The sequence below is a fragment of the Acomys minous genome (genome assembly GCF_964271855.1).
Source record: "Acomys minous genome assembly, chromosome: 6".
Classification (NCBI taxonomy): domain Eukaryota; kingdom Metazoa; phylum Chordata; class Mammalia; order Rodentia; family Muridae; genus Acomys; species Acomys minous.
The window spans coordinates 119,868,098-119,882,111 of record NC_140487.1 but is presented as its reverse complement, the minus strand read 5'-3'; the positions used below and the strand labels follow the sequence as shown (position 1 = coordinate 119,882,111).

At 45.6% G+C, this 14,014-nt stretch overlaps 1 protein-coding gene across 3 annotated transcripts in view; it reads left to right on the top strand.

The window, feature by feature from the left end:
• Positions 1 to 661: 661 nt before the first annotated feature.
• The window catches only part of PRDM2 (PR/SET domain 2), a 102,354-nt gene continuing 89,001 nt past the window's right edge, over positions 662 to 14,014 (top strand). For 2 of the 3 annotated variants that reach the window (XM_084788208.1, XM_084788210.1), the window contains exon 1: positions 662 to 769. The gene's annotated coding sequence lies outside the window, so the exon portion shown is untranslated. The remainder of the gene's footprint in view (positions 770 to 14,014) is intronic. The other variant, XM_084788209.1, reaches the window with a different exon arrangement.

The window sequence follows — 14,014 nt, the reverse complement described above, 5'->3', positions numbered from 1 at the left end:
TTGCCTTGACAGTCCCCTGTTTTCTGTTTGTATTTTATCGGTTGACAGTGGCATATAAATTTTCTTTTTAAAACGATGACTTGTGTGGCAGTTTGGTGGTAGACGAGGTGGTGGCCTTTCATTTTCTCTCAGATACCTCAGGTGATTTTGAGGCAGGGATTAAATTGTAAGGCATTAATCAAGAATTTAAAATCCAATGGCAGCCTGTGTCATATTAAGCACATATTCTGGTGACATCAAGACAGCCAACCAGTTGCACCTGTCTTGCTAGAGTTTATTTTAGTGCATGTGGCTACACTGATCCTTTGCACACAACCTAAGAGGTCTATTTGCTCTTGTTTGCTCGAAGCAAGGTCTCACGGTATGGTCCTGCCTATCCTGGAATTTACTATGTAGACTAGGCTGGCCTCGAACTCATAGATACCTGCCTGCTTCTACTTGGTGAGTTTTGGGACTAAAGTGTGTGCAGCCCTGATCATCCATCTGAAGGGTGTGGGATTCTCTTAGGAACACTTTGGGGTGAACGGTGGACCAGTGATTGACAGCGAGGCCGACACCGATCGTCAGGGTCACGCCACGAAGTCGTGCCAGACCCCACGGGAGTCGCGAGCCAAGATCTACGCGGGGTCGGTGTCCGGGCTTGCGGGCGCCGCGCCGACGTCACTTCCGGCCGGAGCCAAGATGGCGGCGGCGCGGCCGCGGGCGCCAGAGCGACGGCGGCGGCGGCGGCGGCTCTGGGCTCGCTGAAGCGCTGGCACGTCGCGCTCTGGTGAGGAGCGGCGGAGCCGGGATGGGTGGGCGGGCCTCGGGGGATTGCCGCTTAGTGTCGGTGAGAAGCGTGGCCACTGCGGCGGGGGCGACCGGGTCGGGCGCTGAGGGGACTGCGGGGCGAGCTGACGCGCCCCCTCCGAGCTTCCTCCGAACCGCCGGCGACCGGTGGCGAGCGCTGACGGACGCCGGCGGGCGGCGACGCGAGCCTCCCGGCCCGGCGGCTCTGAAGTCCCTGCGGCCAAGTCTGCGCTCCCGCTTTGTGGCGGCGCGGCGGACACGGGGTGCGCGGCTGCGGGGTCGGCGGGGACCGACCGCACGTGGGCCCCGGGCGGTCCCCCATCCGCAGGGCTGCCCTGGTCTCTGCTCTTTTGTGTGTCCCTGGCTGAGTGTCTTGAGCGCAATCCGCATCCTCGACTTGGTTCTGCGTCTCGAGCCTTTGTGTCTCCCGTACAGTTTCTGTGGGGTCTAAACCTGGCAGGGGTTCTCCCTGAGTGTTTCCACCTACCCACTGGCGCGTACGTGCGTGTGTCACAGGTGTGCACTAACGTACATACGACTGGTTTGGGTTAGTTTAAAAAAAAAAAAAGCGCGGTCGGTCTACCATGTCTCTGAGGGTTGACAAGTGAGGCACGAAATACACCCTAACAGGTCAGTTAGGGTGTTCTTCCACGATCCACGCGTGAAGCACCAGCCCACGGCCTGTTACCGTTGGGTCGGGCCTCGAGCTTCGGGAACAATTCCACAGATAACCCAGGAGCCCAGTTGCCCTTTACTACGCAGCTGAAATTTGCGCCTGGAGAAATGGGGTTCCCTCCACCCCCCCCCCCCCCCCGATGTTTCCTATATTGAAGATGTGGGTGTATGTGACACGTGGACTGCTTTTTTGCTGAATTCCAGTGCCTTGCCCTTAGGACCCTTTAACCAAACCCTGGAATGTTTGTTTTTAGTACAAAATGTCCCCAGAACATGACTAAAATGTATCTCAAAGTTTTTGTTTACTTCAGGATTATTATTTAAAGTAATATTTACAGCAAAGAAAACCTCCCAATGGTTCTTTTACCTATAGTAGCACGGACTACTGTTCGATTATTCCTGCCCATGGTGGTACTAAAAAAGATTTAAGAAGTTTGCATCCAGAGCTGGGCGTGATGGCACATGCCTTTAATCCCAGCACTCAGGGAGGCAGAGGCAGGAGGATCGCTGTGTGTTCGAGGCCAGGCTGGTCTATAAAGAGAGTCCAGGACAGCCAAGGCTACACAGAGAAACCCTGTCTGGCAAAACCAAAAACCAAAACCAAACAAAAATGAAGAAGAAGAAGTTCGAATCCAGATATTGGGAGGAAGTGAGAGTCATCATATTGTTTTCCTTTTCTGTAGACTTCTGTTTTTGAGATCGTACGCAGCTGCCACCCTCCAAGCTTTCTTACATACACTTTATTTGGTAAAAATTCTTTTTCACGTGAAATCTCAGCTTCGCTTTGAAGACCATCATAGATCTTTTTTATAAGCCCCCTTTATTTCAAGCCATGGAAATTGAGCTGTAAATCTATTGTTGGAAGCAACACTTAGAACCAGGCATATAGTGATAATGCTCAGTGAGTTAGCATCATTCGGATTTATTTTTTATTTTCTATGCAGTGCCCCAGATAATAAGGTGTAACTTTGTAACAGTGTATTAATTCTGTGAGCACAAACCAGCAAAAACAGCCTCATTGTAAGCACAAAGAAGGAAGAGAAACAAGCCTTAACCTTCCGCCTCCACAGATGGCTATTGTTAACATTGTAGCAGATTGTCACTAGTCCCTCACGGTGTTCCTGCTTGTATTTCTTTAGGCACTCATTTATATACACAAGCATTCTATAATGTTCTATACAGAGTGGGTATGATATATGTGTGTGTTGATGCAGCTTGTCTCCCATTATGCTATTGTAAGTGTGTATCTATGTCTTTAACTGTTTATCAGTTTGTTGCTTAATGGCTGTCTGCTATGTGGAGGGGGCATCATTCATCAGCCAACTGCACATTGATCTGCAAGGCTTCTTGATATTTCTTTTCATTAAAATTGTAAGTTTTATCTCTGTTGAATTTAGATATTTTATAGTTATCTAAGATGTGAAAACTGGAAAAATCTGCCTTTTAGTGTCTGACTGCACGTTTTTTATTTCAGCTTCCTTTCTAAGAAGTAACAGTCCATTTCAGCTCTCCATTTGCTCTGTGGTGTCTGTATACCTCTCGTGTATCTGCACACAGTTTCTTTTGATGATTATTTCACACTCGCTATTTATTTATTCATGGGTTGTTTTTTTTTCCCTCCCAGAATGCTGATATCTTTTCAAGTTTATATCTGACTTAGAAACCTTTCAGGGTCTGTTAAATCACAGTTTTCAGAGTGGAAAGCACTGTGGTTCTTTACCTATTAAAGACTATTCTTTAATGTCTTCTGACTAGCTTCAGGTTATAATACATGTATAAGGGTGGAGAAAAAAAAACCCAACAGCAAATCTCAGCTTTCGTTAGAAAACCCCATAGTGAAACAATATGTGCACATTGAGGGCTCTGCCAAGCTCGCGTGCAGAAAGCATCTACAGGGAAATCTGGATGTGGGGGATGTTACCTGCTGAGCAGGGCTTCTTTCCACCCCTGCTGACAGGTATTTAGTGCCCATCAGCAATTACAGTGTCTGCTGTAAGGCCTGGTGTGGTGTCCTAGTGCTTACCTTTTGAAGGTAGACATTTTTAGTTAGAGCTGTAGAAAATGGTTTTCCAGAGCAGGTCAGGGAAACCGGCAGAGTCTGTTGGTAGGGCTGGCAGATTGAGTTCTAATAAGACGCTTCTCAGCTACTGTACTGTTGTCATTTGGATGGCATTAGCCTTTATTGTGGGTGTCTCTCTTGTCCATCGTGAACTGCTTAGCTGCTTCCTGCCCCACAGGTGCCAGTGGTCCCCTCCCTCTGTTGTGACGAGCTGTGAAGTTACCAGACGTTGCCAAATGTCCATTAGGGGGGACACATTGTATGATTGTAAACTACCTCGTTTAATGAAAGTTGCTTAGTTGGGAGGTTGAGTCTCAGATGCTGTGGCTTCCTATCTACAGTCCTTTCAGCTTTTGCTGTCGTGATCCTAGAGTAACTCACTTCCTGTAGCTGGACATCGGCATCCTTTTGTGGCAAGAGAGATAGATGGCAGTGTGAGCTAGCCTGGAGAGGAAGAAGTCAAGACATGGGATCATCATTCCCAGTATGAAGATTACATTGTAATGGAATGTAAATACATTTGCATAGGGTTGATGCCTGGTGGATAATTTAAGCATTTGGTCCATTATGCTGAATAACACGGAAATAACTCTTCTATAAAAAGAGACTTTGAGGTAATCCCTTTAAGATTGATGAGAAAAGACCTGTACTTTTTTCTAGACTCTACTATGTTTCCCCCTTTTTAAAATCAAACAACAACCAACCAACCAAACAAAAAAGCAAGCAACCCCACCCCAAACAACCACTTGAGAGTTATGCATAGAAACTTGTCCTAAGGAGAGAAGGCTTACTTTTGAAGTTCTTTTGTTTGTTTTGCTTTTTGAGACAAGGTTTCTCTGTGTCTTTTGAAATTCTGATCTAACTTTAGTATATTGCATTTTAAAGATAGCTAATTGATCTTCATGGATTTGTGTCATTAATGCACTTTCCTCTGTGAGAGGAAATATGCCTCCAAATCTTTATTTGTAATCATTTTAAGTAAAGATTGTATTAGTTGTGGTTCTTTCTTTATATTGTCTGTAAAATAATATTTAGTCAGACTGTATCACTAAATAAAACATGAGAAAAATCTGTCATTGGAGCGATATTTGGTAATGAGTGTTTTTTTTTTAAATCACAGGAACATCTGAATTAATTTCAGTGCAGTTGGATGCATGTGTCATTTAAATATTTTTTTCTTAAAGGAAGTGCTTTTCCTTCTCTACCCCACCTCCTTGAAGTATGCATTAGAATCATTGTGAATAGTAAACTTGGTCACCAAAATGATAAATACTTATATTTTTTCTTAATTCTGCATAGTATTTATTCGTGGAATCTTGGTTTATGTCATACCTATGCTGTGTTCTCATTTACTAGCCCCTTAGAATGTGCAATTAAAAGTTTTAATGAATTTATATACTTTTTAGCTATTTTGGCAAAAATAATATTTTGTAGCCCTTGCAATAAATCACTGTAGGCTTTGCTTTGAGAAAGCTAAATTGCCTCTTGGCACAGCTTGTCTGAAATATATAAAGCTAAGTGGAACTCTTAATTTGATTACTGTAGACAGCCCATCTGGAAATTGGCAAATATACATATTTTATATATACTTGCATGTAGTTTTTCCTAAGTCTTTATTAAGCTCTAATGAGAAATTAATTTAAATGACGCTTTCAAAATTTGAAAAGAATTGTGAGATCTTCCCTAATCCTGTATTATACTTCAGCATGAATCCTGTATATTTCCCAAGACTTATTCAAACAATGTACATTAAGTGTATTTTAGAGACTATAAAAATGGCATTCAGATTGGTTCTCTGAGGCGTAAAGACTTTACCATAATTCAGCAAGTCTTGGCTTTAAAATATACCTGCAGTAGAAGGTTTGAAAAAGAAGACTCTTGGGGGTAAATTTAGATCTTAATTGTGTTCCCTTTTTAGACGTCATAGACGTACTGTTTGCATACAGTCCTGTTGTTATTTAGCAGAACCCTACCTCAGTGGACAGGATGACAGGACCACAGGACCACACAGCTGGCCTGTGTGAGGGAGATGTAGGTGGCATCTCTTGTCATTTTTTGTTTTTGTTTTTGCTTTTCGAGACAGGGTTTCTCTGTTAGCCCTGGTTGTTCTAGACTCTATTTGTAGACCAGGCTGGCCTTGAACTCACAGAGATCTGCTTGCCTCTGCCTCCCTGAGTGCTCGGATTACAGGTGTGCGTCATAGCACCCAGCTTTTCTTCTCACTTCCTAATCTCCGCAAAAATGGGGACAGATACTGCTTTTTCCCTTTCACTGCGGTATTTTGAGCTGACTAGGTAAAGAATATGCAAGTAGGGCCAGCAAGGTGGCTCAGCATGTTAAGACTCTCCAGGACCTAGCAGTAGGAAAGAGAGCACCCAGGACTTGTCCTTTGACCTGTGATGGCTACACATACGCACACGCACATACACATACAGTGTGATTAAAGAAAGTTTTTAAAAATGCAAGCAGTTTAATGTTTTTGAAAAACTTAACGTTTTTCTTAGTTTCTCTTGAGAGAGAATGTGACATGTTGAGAGAATAGCCCTCCTTAGGCTTACTAGTATGTTTCCCCTGTATGTAGTGCAGGAGGTGCCTACTCTAGTCAGTTCCCTGCTTTCCACAGAGTCAAATCCTGCATCTTCCTGCTGTAGACAAATTTATCCCCTTTTTGAGTCACCCTAGTGACACTAAAAATGTCCAAATTTCCATCTCTGACCTCCATGCCAGTCTGCGTGGGGACCAGTTCTCCCCTTTGGCTGACGTGGCTTTCTGTGGGAATGTTTACCTTCTCCTGGGCATCAGATGTCAACATGGAACTCACTACTTTGCACTTTGGCCTGATCCCTGTTCCTGGTTGCTTGGGTTTTAAATGTCTTCATAGCCCTCCTTGTTAGTCATCTTCCACGTTTTAGGTTGTTTTCACCATCTCTTCCTGTTTTCTCTTGAGTGGCCACCATGTAGTGTGGATGCTTTTGTGTATCTTTCCAGTTTTCTTGTGTGGTTTAGGTTCTTAATTGCTTATTATCTTGTGGCTCCTTGCTTAAGTTTTCCTTAAATATTGAACTTTATTTTGTTTGTGGTATATCCTCTGTCAGAAAAGCTTTGTTGTTCCTCCTAGGTAAAAGGTCTTCCTATAGACTTCCCTGAGAATATCTGTCCTCCTGTAGGTGATATTGGCTCTACTTTTCAGCAATCCCACTTCCTGCTTACTCTCTAGACAGACCTCCAGAGCTCGGGAGCAGGAGGTGAGAGGGCAGCAGTGTCTGGGGAGCCCTACCGTGTTTGCTAGTTTTTGTCAGCTTGACGCAAGCTAGGGACATCTGGGAAGAGGGAATCTCAGTGGCGAATGTGCCTCTACCAGGTTGTCCTGTGGGCATGTTTGTGGAGCATTTTCTTGATCACTAATTGATGTGAGAGGGCCCAGTCTGCAGTGGACAGTGTCAGCCCTGGACAGGTAGTCCAAGCCGAGCAAGCCAATAAGTACCTTGCCTCCGTGATCTCTGTCTAAGTTCCTATCCTGACTTCCCTCAGGGATGGACTGTGAGCTGTACCCCCCCCCCCCAAGTTAGTTAGGTCAGCAACAGAAAGCAAACTGGGATGGCTATCACAAGGTCAGGTTCAGATTTAACCTGGAAACCAAAGCCCCCTGGAACTAACTGTCCTTACCTGTTTTGTTTTTGCTTTCTAGACCCTTGCATGGAGGGCACTATTTTACTGACCATAGCAGGCCAGTATCAAGAGACTGGTTTTTTTTTTTTCATGTTTTTATCATACATTCCTAGATATCTACTTTTATGTTGAATTGGGAATTACAAATAGGTTATTTTGAAAAAATGGATCTTTCTTAAAAAAACAAAAAACCGCCGGGCGTGGTGGAGCACACCTTTAATCCCATCACTTAGGAAAGCAGAGGCAGGTGGATCTCTGTGAGAGTCCAGCACAGCCAAAGCTACACAGAGAAACCCTGTCTTGAACAAAACCCCAAAACAACGAATCAACCAACTAAAACCTCTATCAACAACTGTGTATTCAAGGCCTTCTTAAACTTTAAAGCAGTGCATATACTGAAATTTCTGGCATATACTGAATTTTACGGCATATAAGACAACTCCAAACTTCCAGTTAAGATACAGCTTAACTGTATAAGACTACCCCTCTTCCAACACACACCCTGTGCAGCAGACATGTGTCTATTTGCAAGCAGGGCACAGACAGCCAGGTGCTTTATTAAGTCCTGGCAGACAGCCTGTGCCAGCCCACACTGCCCTGTAAGGTGCTCTCCATACTCAACCCAAAGATGTGTAGCCCTTTGAGTTAAATGGACGGGTCCTGGTGGAGAGCTAATCCAGGCTCGCGCCCTCCTCCAGGTACAGAAAGGTGTGTGCAGCTTGCTCCTCCTGCTTCATACTCCTTGCACAGAGCGGGGAATCGGCTGCAGCACCCCCCACCATATACGTGAGACATATGAAGCAAGGGGAAGCAAGCTGCAGTTAAGTACCCAGCATATAAGACAACCCCCAACCTTGGCATGGATTTTTCAGGGTTAAAAAGTCATTTTTAAGCAGTCTTGAGAACAGTTGTTACACATTTAGAGTGTAAATCTCAAACTTCTGATTATACAAGTTAACTCCCACCTCAAATTAAAAAAAAAAATATCCCTCACTAAAGTGGTAAATGAATCTTGTGATATCCTTGGCCCGCTCCTTGTTCAAGCACAGTGCCAGTCCTGACTGTCTGGTGGAGGCCACAGTTCTCGGTTGTTCACCTATAGTGTAAGGAAGCCCATCGTGGGTGTGAGTTATGTGCAAAATGCAAAATGGGGTTTCCTGTGTTCTGCAATACACATAGCCTCTGAAGCATGACCAGATGAAACTATTTTTTTTTTTTTTTGGAGATAGAGTTACTCTGTGTAGCCCTGGCCTCCCTTTGTAAGCCAGGCTGGCTTTGAACTCACAGTGATTCCCCTGCCTCTGTCTCCTGAGTGCCTGGATGAAAGGCATACACCACCATGCCCTGGGCCAGATGAAACTTTTGATGGGAAAAACTCACTCAAAGCAATCAGCTGGGGGCTGGAGAGATGGCTCAGAGGTTAAGAGCACTGACTGCTCTTCCAAAGGTCTTGAGTTCAATTCCCAGCAACCATGTGGTACCTCACAACCATATGTAATGAGATCTGATGCCCTCTTCTGGTCTGCAGTTGTACATGCAGGCAGAGCACTGTATACATAATAATTAATCTTTTTTTTAAAAAAACAATCAGCTAAGACTTATAGGATAACTGTGGAATCAGCAGTAACATTGTTCTTCATTTAAGATGTTCTTCATGAAGCTTGTATTTTGAGGGTTAGTGAAGAATTGATTATTTTTTAAAACTTTTTGATTCTTTGTGAATTTCACATCATGCACTACAGTCCTGCTCATCTCCTCCTCCCCTTGCACTGCCCTCCACCCTTGCAATCTCCCCTACAACAGAGAAAAAAAATGTTGTGGAAGCTGCAGTGTGTCACAGTGTGTCCCACAGTATAGCCTTTTGTTTATAATCTTTGCTTGCAAATGTTCATTGCAGTGACTCGTTGGTCTGGTACGAGACCTCTGGCTTTGGCTACTCTGTTGATAATAGAACCTCACTGGATTCCTCTCTGACATCCTGCTGTTGCTCTGGGTCATTGAGGTCTCGTAGTTTCCGATCTGTAGGACCAGCTCCTTCATTGCACTTCGGCAGTTCATCGATGGGGTAGATAGATGTTGGAGTGGGCCAATCCAGAACCCTGGACCTGTGCCTGAGAGGTATCTGAGTCGGTCAGCCCTCTGGCTGTCTCACTGTCATGCCCTGGTCTCCCGGGTGTTGCAGCTGGTGAGGGATGTGGCCTGTCTTCCCACACTCGTGACCCTTGGTTCTCCTGCCTGCCATAGATGGCGAGGAGATGAGTGAGGGGGAAGGGGTGGTATTTTCCTCATCCTCGCCACTGCCCAGCAGACAAGAGTCAGGGCTGGCGTCCTCTGGGTCCACTCACCCGCAACCCCCACATCTAGAGCCAGCTCTACTGTGCCGCACAGGAGAAGTCCAGGGCCTGCTCTTCCTAGTGCTGCAGCAGGTGAGGGGCAGGGACAGCTCTCCCATTCTGATGACCTCAGGCTAGCTGTCCTGCCTGCAGTAGGTGGCTGGGGGCGAAGGGAAGGGGCCATTTCTCCCTTGTCCATGTCACTGCATGTGAAACAATTGTGGGGCCAGTTCTCCCACGCTCACACCCTCAGGGCTGGCTCATTGATGCCCTTGCCATCAGCATCAGCTCTGCTGTGCTGCCCAGGTTAAGGTGCAAAGTGAGGGACAGGGCCATATCTCCTGTTCTCTTACACTGTTGGGGCCAACCCTCCCACTCACAGCTGGTGGGGAGTGTCGAAGGGGACGAGAGTATCTCTCCTTTGTCCGAGCCACTTCACAGGCGATGAGTGTTAGGGCCAAATCCCCCACACTTGTATCCTCAGGAGCCAGTTCACCTGCAACTCCTGCAACCAGGACAGGCTCTGCTATGCTTCCTGGGTAATGTGCTGGGCACCCTCTCCCAGAGTACTGCAGCTAGCAAGAGGCAGGGTCAACTCTTCTACTCTCATGCCCCCAGGACTAGATCTCCCAGGATGCTCAGGTGAGGGGTGGGACCAGTTCTGCACAGCCCCCAGACATCAATATAGCCCCAGGTGGCATCCCAGACCAGGAATGTCCAGCTGATCTTTGGTGGTGACAGACCCCTGCTGCTGCAGGGCCATGGACCCAGACATAGCCCCTGGTGACAGCACAGGCCGGGACCTCACCATGTTCCCAGGTGGCAGCACTGGCTACTCACATCAGGCTGTTTGTCATTACCTGAAAGTCTCCAGTTCTGCCTCTCTTCATTGTGTCCACAGCCTTCTGTTTTTCTTTCTCTTCCATTTCTCCACCACTTACTTGTTCCTCTTAGTTGCATCCAGGATTTCTGAGTGTCTGGGATTGTCTCAGGAGTCCTGTGCCCCATTATGGCGCTAGGCAAAGGTCATCTCGGGCATGTTCTGCACCCCTGGGCCTTCACTGTGCCCCATTGGTGGTTGTCACAGGCTAGCTCCCTGTCCAGGCCCCATGGCACCAGTCTGGTGGTCATCTTAGTCTCACTCCTTGCTCGGGCTGCCCCAGTGGCCTCATGCGAGGGTTCATTTCCACCTGAGTCCTTGGTCCCAGGTGAGGTCTTCTCAGGCTTGCTCCCAGTCCTGGGGACTGCTGGGGCCTGTGTGGCGCCAGACTGTGGTGGTCTCAAGCTTGGTTTTTTTCAGGGAGTGTTAGGCTATTAATCATTTAGATGTTCGTAAGTCGTAAGTTCATGAGCTGAGTGTAGACATAGTCTCTCTCCTCTGCCATCTGCTGACAGACTTGTGACACAGCAGCCACACCTGCAGTGCTTATAGGGGCGGGCCCTTCCTTTTCTAATAATGGCAAGTTTTTATACAACTGACAAGGTATCACAAAGGTATCCTTAATGGAAACTTCTTTATGTTAGTGTTGTTCCACAGACTGTGGAGTTAGCAGTAGGTTGCAGTACTTTGGTTGGGAGTTGCTCTAACCTTGAGTTTGTAGTGGTCACGTCAGAGCTCAGGGTTTGAGCAGAAAGCCCAAGTGCTCCTGCCCCATCTCCACCTCTCATGCTGATCTTTACATTTGTGTGGGGTTTTTTTCCAATTAAAATGAGGAAAGAAAGCTTTTAATTCAACAATATTTTGATGGGGGTAGGATTACCTCATCCAAGAAATTTGACAGTGATCTTTTTGGTCTTGATACGGTCAAGGGAACAGCAAGTGCTACCGTGAGAGACGGTGTTTGTTGTAGAAGCTTGAGATTCAGGATACTGAAGTCCATGCTCAATGAAAAAGCCATAGATACTTGATTAAGGAGGTAAGGGGAAATATTAACAGATGTCTTCCATATTAGTCAGGTAAATGATAATCTACAGTAGCCAACCATTTATTTCTAAGCTTAGCTCTATTAACAGATGCTAGCAGCTCTGTTTCCCCCCCTCCCTTGGCAGTGCGGGGGTGGGGGTGGGGGTGGGGAAGGGGTTGCATCTAAGTGGGCACAGATGCAAGTCAGAGGACAGCTTTGGTGTTGATCCCCATCTTCCCCCTCGTCTGAGGTAGGATCTCTTGTTCACTGCTGTGTAAGCCAGGCTTCCTGGCTTGTGAGCTTCCAGGGACTCGTTCCATCCTCACTTCCCATCTCTTTGTAGAAGTGTGAGGATTACTACTATTGTGTCTAGCTTTTGGTTTTGGTTTTTCGAGATGGGGTTTCTCTGTATAGCCCTGGCTGTTCTGGACTCACTTTGTTAGACCAGGCTGGCCTTGAACTCACAGCGATCCACCTGCCTCTGCCTCCTGAGTGCTGGGATTAAAGGCGTGCGCCACCACGCCTGGCTCGTGCCTAGCTTTTATATGGGTTCTGGGAATCTCACTTGCATGACGAATAAGTATTTTAATTATGAGCCATTTCCTCAGCCCACTTTACTTTTTGAGAGATGCTCTCTCACTAAAGGAGCTTGCTGATTGACTAGACTGGTTGGCCAGCAAGCACCCTGCATGCTCCTGTATCAGCATTGGATTATCTGTGTGTACCGGGGCACCTGACTTTTTTTTTTTTTTTTTTAAACAAGAGTGCTAGGGATTGAACTCAGGTCCACATGGCTTATGCAGCAACAAACATTTTATCAATTGAGTTATTTGCCCATCTCCTTTTGTTTTAAAGCAGTGGTTCCCCACTTTCCTAATGTTGTAACCCTTTAATACAGTTCCTCCTGTTGTGGTGGTCCCCAACCGTACAATTATTTTCACTGTTACTACACAACTGTAGTGTTCTCTCATGGTGACCCCTGTGAGAGGGTTGTTCAACCCCCAAGGAGTCCCTACCCAAAGATAATGAACTCCAGTTCTAAAGTAAAAAGAAAAAAGTTCCAGTTGGTTGGAAAACCCCTGGGTAACCACAGCCTAAGTGAAGGTTTCTAGTACTTTCTTATGGCATCAACTGTCCTCCTACTTGACATTTTAATATGATGATGTTTAATTGCTTAGGGCCCTCTAGAGCCAAGAGCTGTTGACCTCAGAGCTCTCTGACTTACATATTTTAAGCAGAGCTCTTAATCAGCCCCACTTTCTCACTTACGCCTGTAGCTCTGGGATAGAAAACCCTGTTTTTCAGTCTGTTGCATGGAAACTGTTGCCAGCACCTGTAGCAAAGGCACCCTGTCCTCTAGCCCCATTTCCTTATTTAGGTTTGTGTCACAGAATACTCTGTGCTATACACATTCAGGGACTTAGGCCCTGGAGCAGTTGTATTGTGTTCTGGGCTATGTGATGGAAGTTAGTTTACTGAAGTGTCAGCAGTCTGTTCCCTGTGCGTCTTCACATGCTCTGTAGGCTGATGTCTCTGAGATCTGCTCTGTCCCCTCTGTCTTTGGTATTGGGTGTAAGTTGTTCTGGGGGTGAGAGACAGGTTTTAGCAGAGGCCACACCCTGTGAGTCAGCTTTTGCTCAATCTTCCTGCTTTAACGATGTACGCATAAACACACAAGTCTCCCTATTCTTAAAATGGTTCACATTTCAGTGCAGTTCTTGCCACAGTTTATGTAGCATGATAATACCATCTACATTTTCTCCTTTTATTTTTTTTTTTTTGGAAGTGCTGTGCAGCTTTGCACATGCTATGCAGACACACCACCACCAAGCCACTGATAAAATTTCTATCTTCGAGGAAAAGTTGGAGCTTTGTTTTTAGGGTAAAACTAGGTAATTTACAAAATTATATTATTTTTGGAAAAGAAAACATGCATTTTTCTCTGAGCAAATTCCTGAGCAGGTGTAGGGTGAGCAGTGTTTGTTTCCAGATTGTGGCCTGGCAGCACTACCCTCCTGGTAGGGATCCTGACAGTTTAGTAGTGTTTGTAAATTAATAAAATTTGCTTTTGAGGAGTTGACATGGATCTAATATTTTTATTTTTAAGTTTCTGGGTTATGAGAGTCTTTTGGTGAGAGTAAGTCACAGTTGGTAAATCTGCATAGCTAAAGGCTTCATCTCCATATTGTTTGCTACCGTGATGCTTATTTGTTGAGAGAACTACTTTTGTAGTGACTAGACTATTTTTATTATGTAGACTTATGACTCCTTTCACAAAGTGCCATTTTCAAGCCTCCCCCTTGTACCTCCTTGTCTGTGTTCATTGCACTTCTGGTCCAGCTCTTATACAGGGTGCTGTTTCCTTGCTCCTTGTCTGTCTTTACTCTATTTTGCATTAAACAATGCGTATCGCATCCTAACTCTAGCACAGCTTACATCTCTTTTATTCTTTGCCCATGAGCTTCCAGAATCTTAGAAGTCAAATAATTATCTACTTGATGTTGCAGTGTGGGAAAAATGACTATTAGGCCAGAGAGATGGCTTAGCAAGTAAGGGCATTTGCCACTATCCCGGGTGACTGGAAC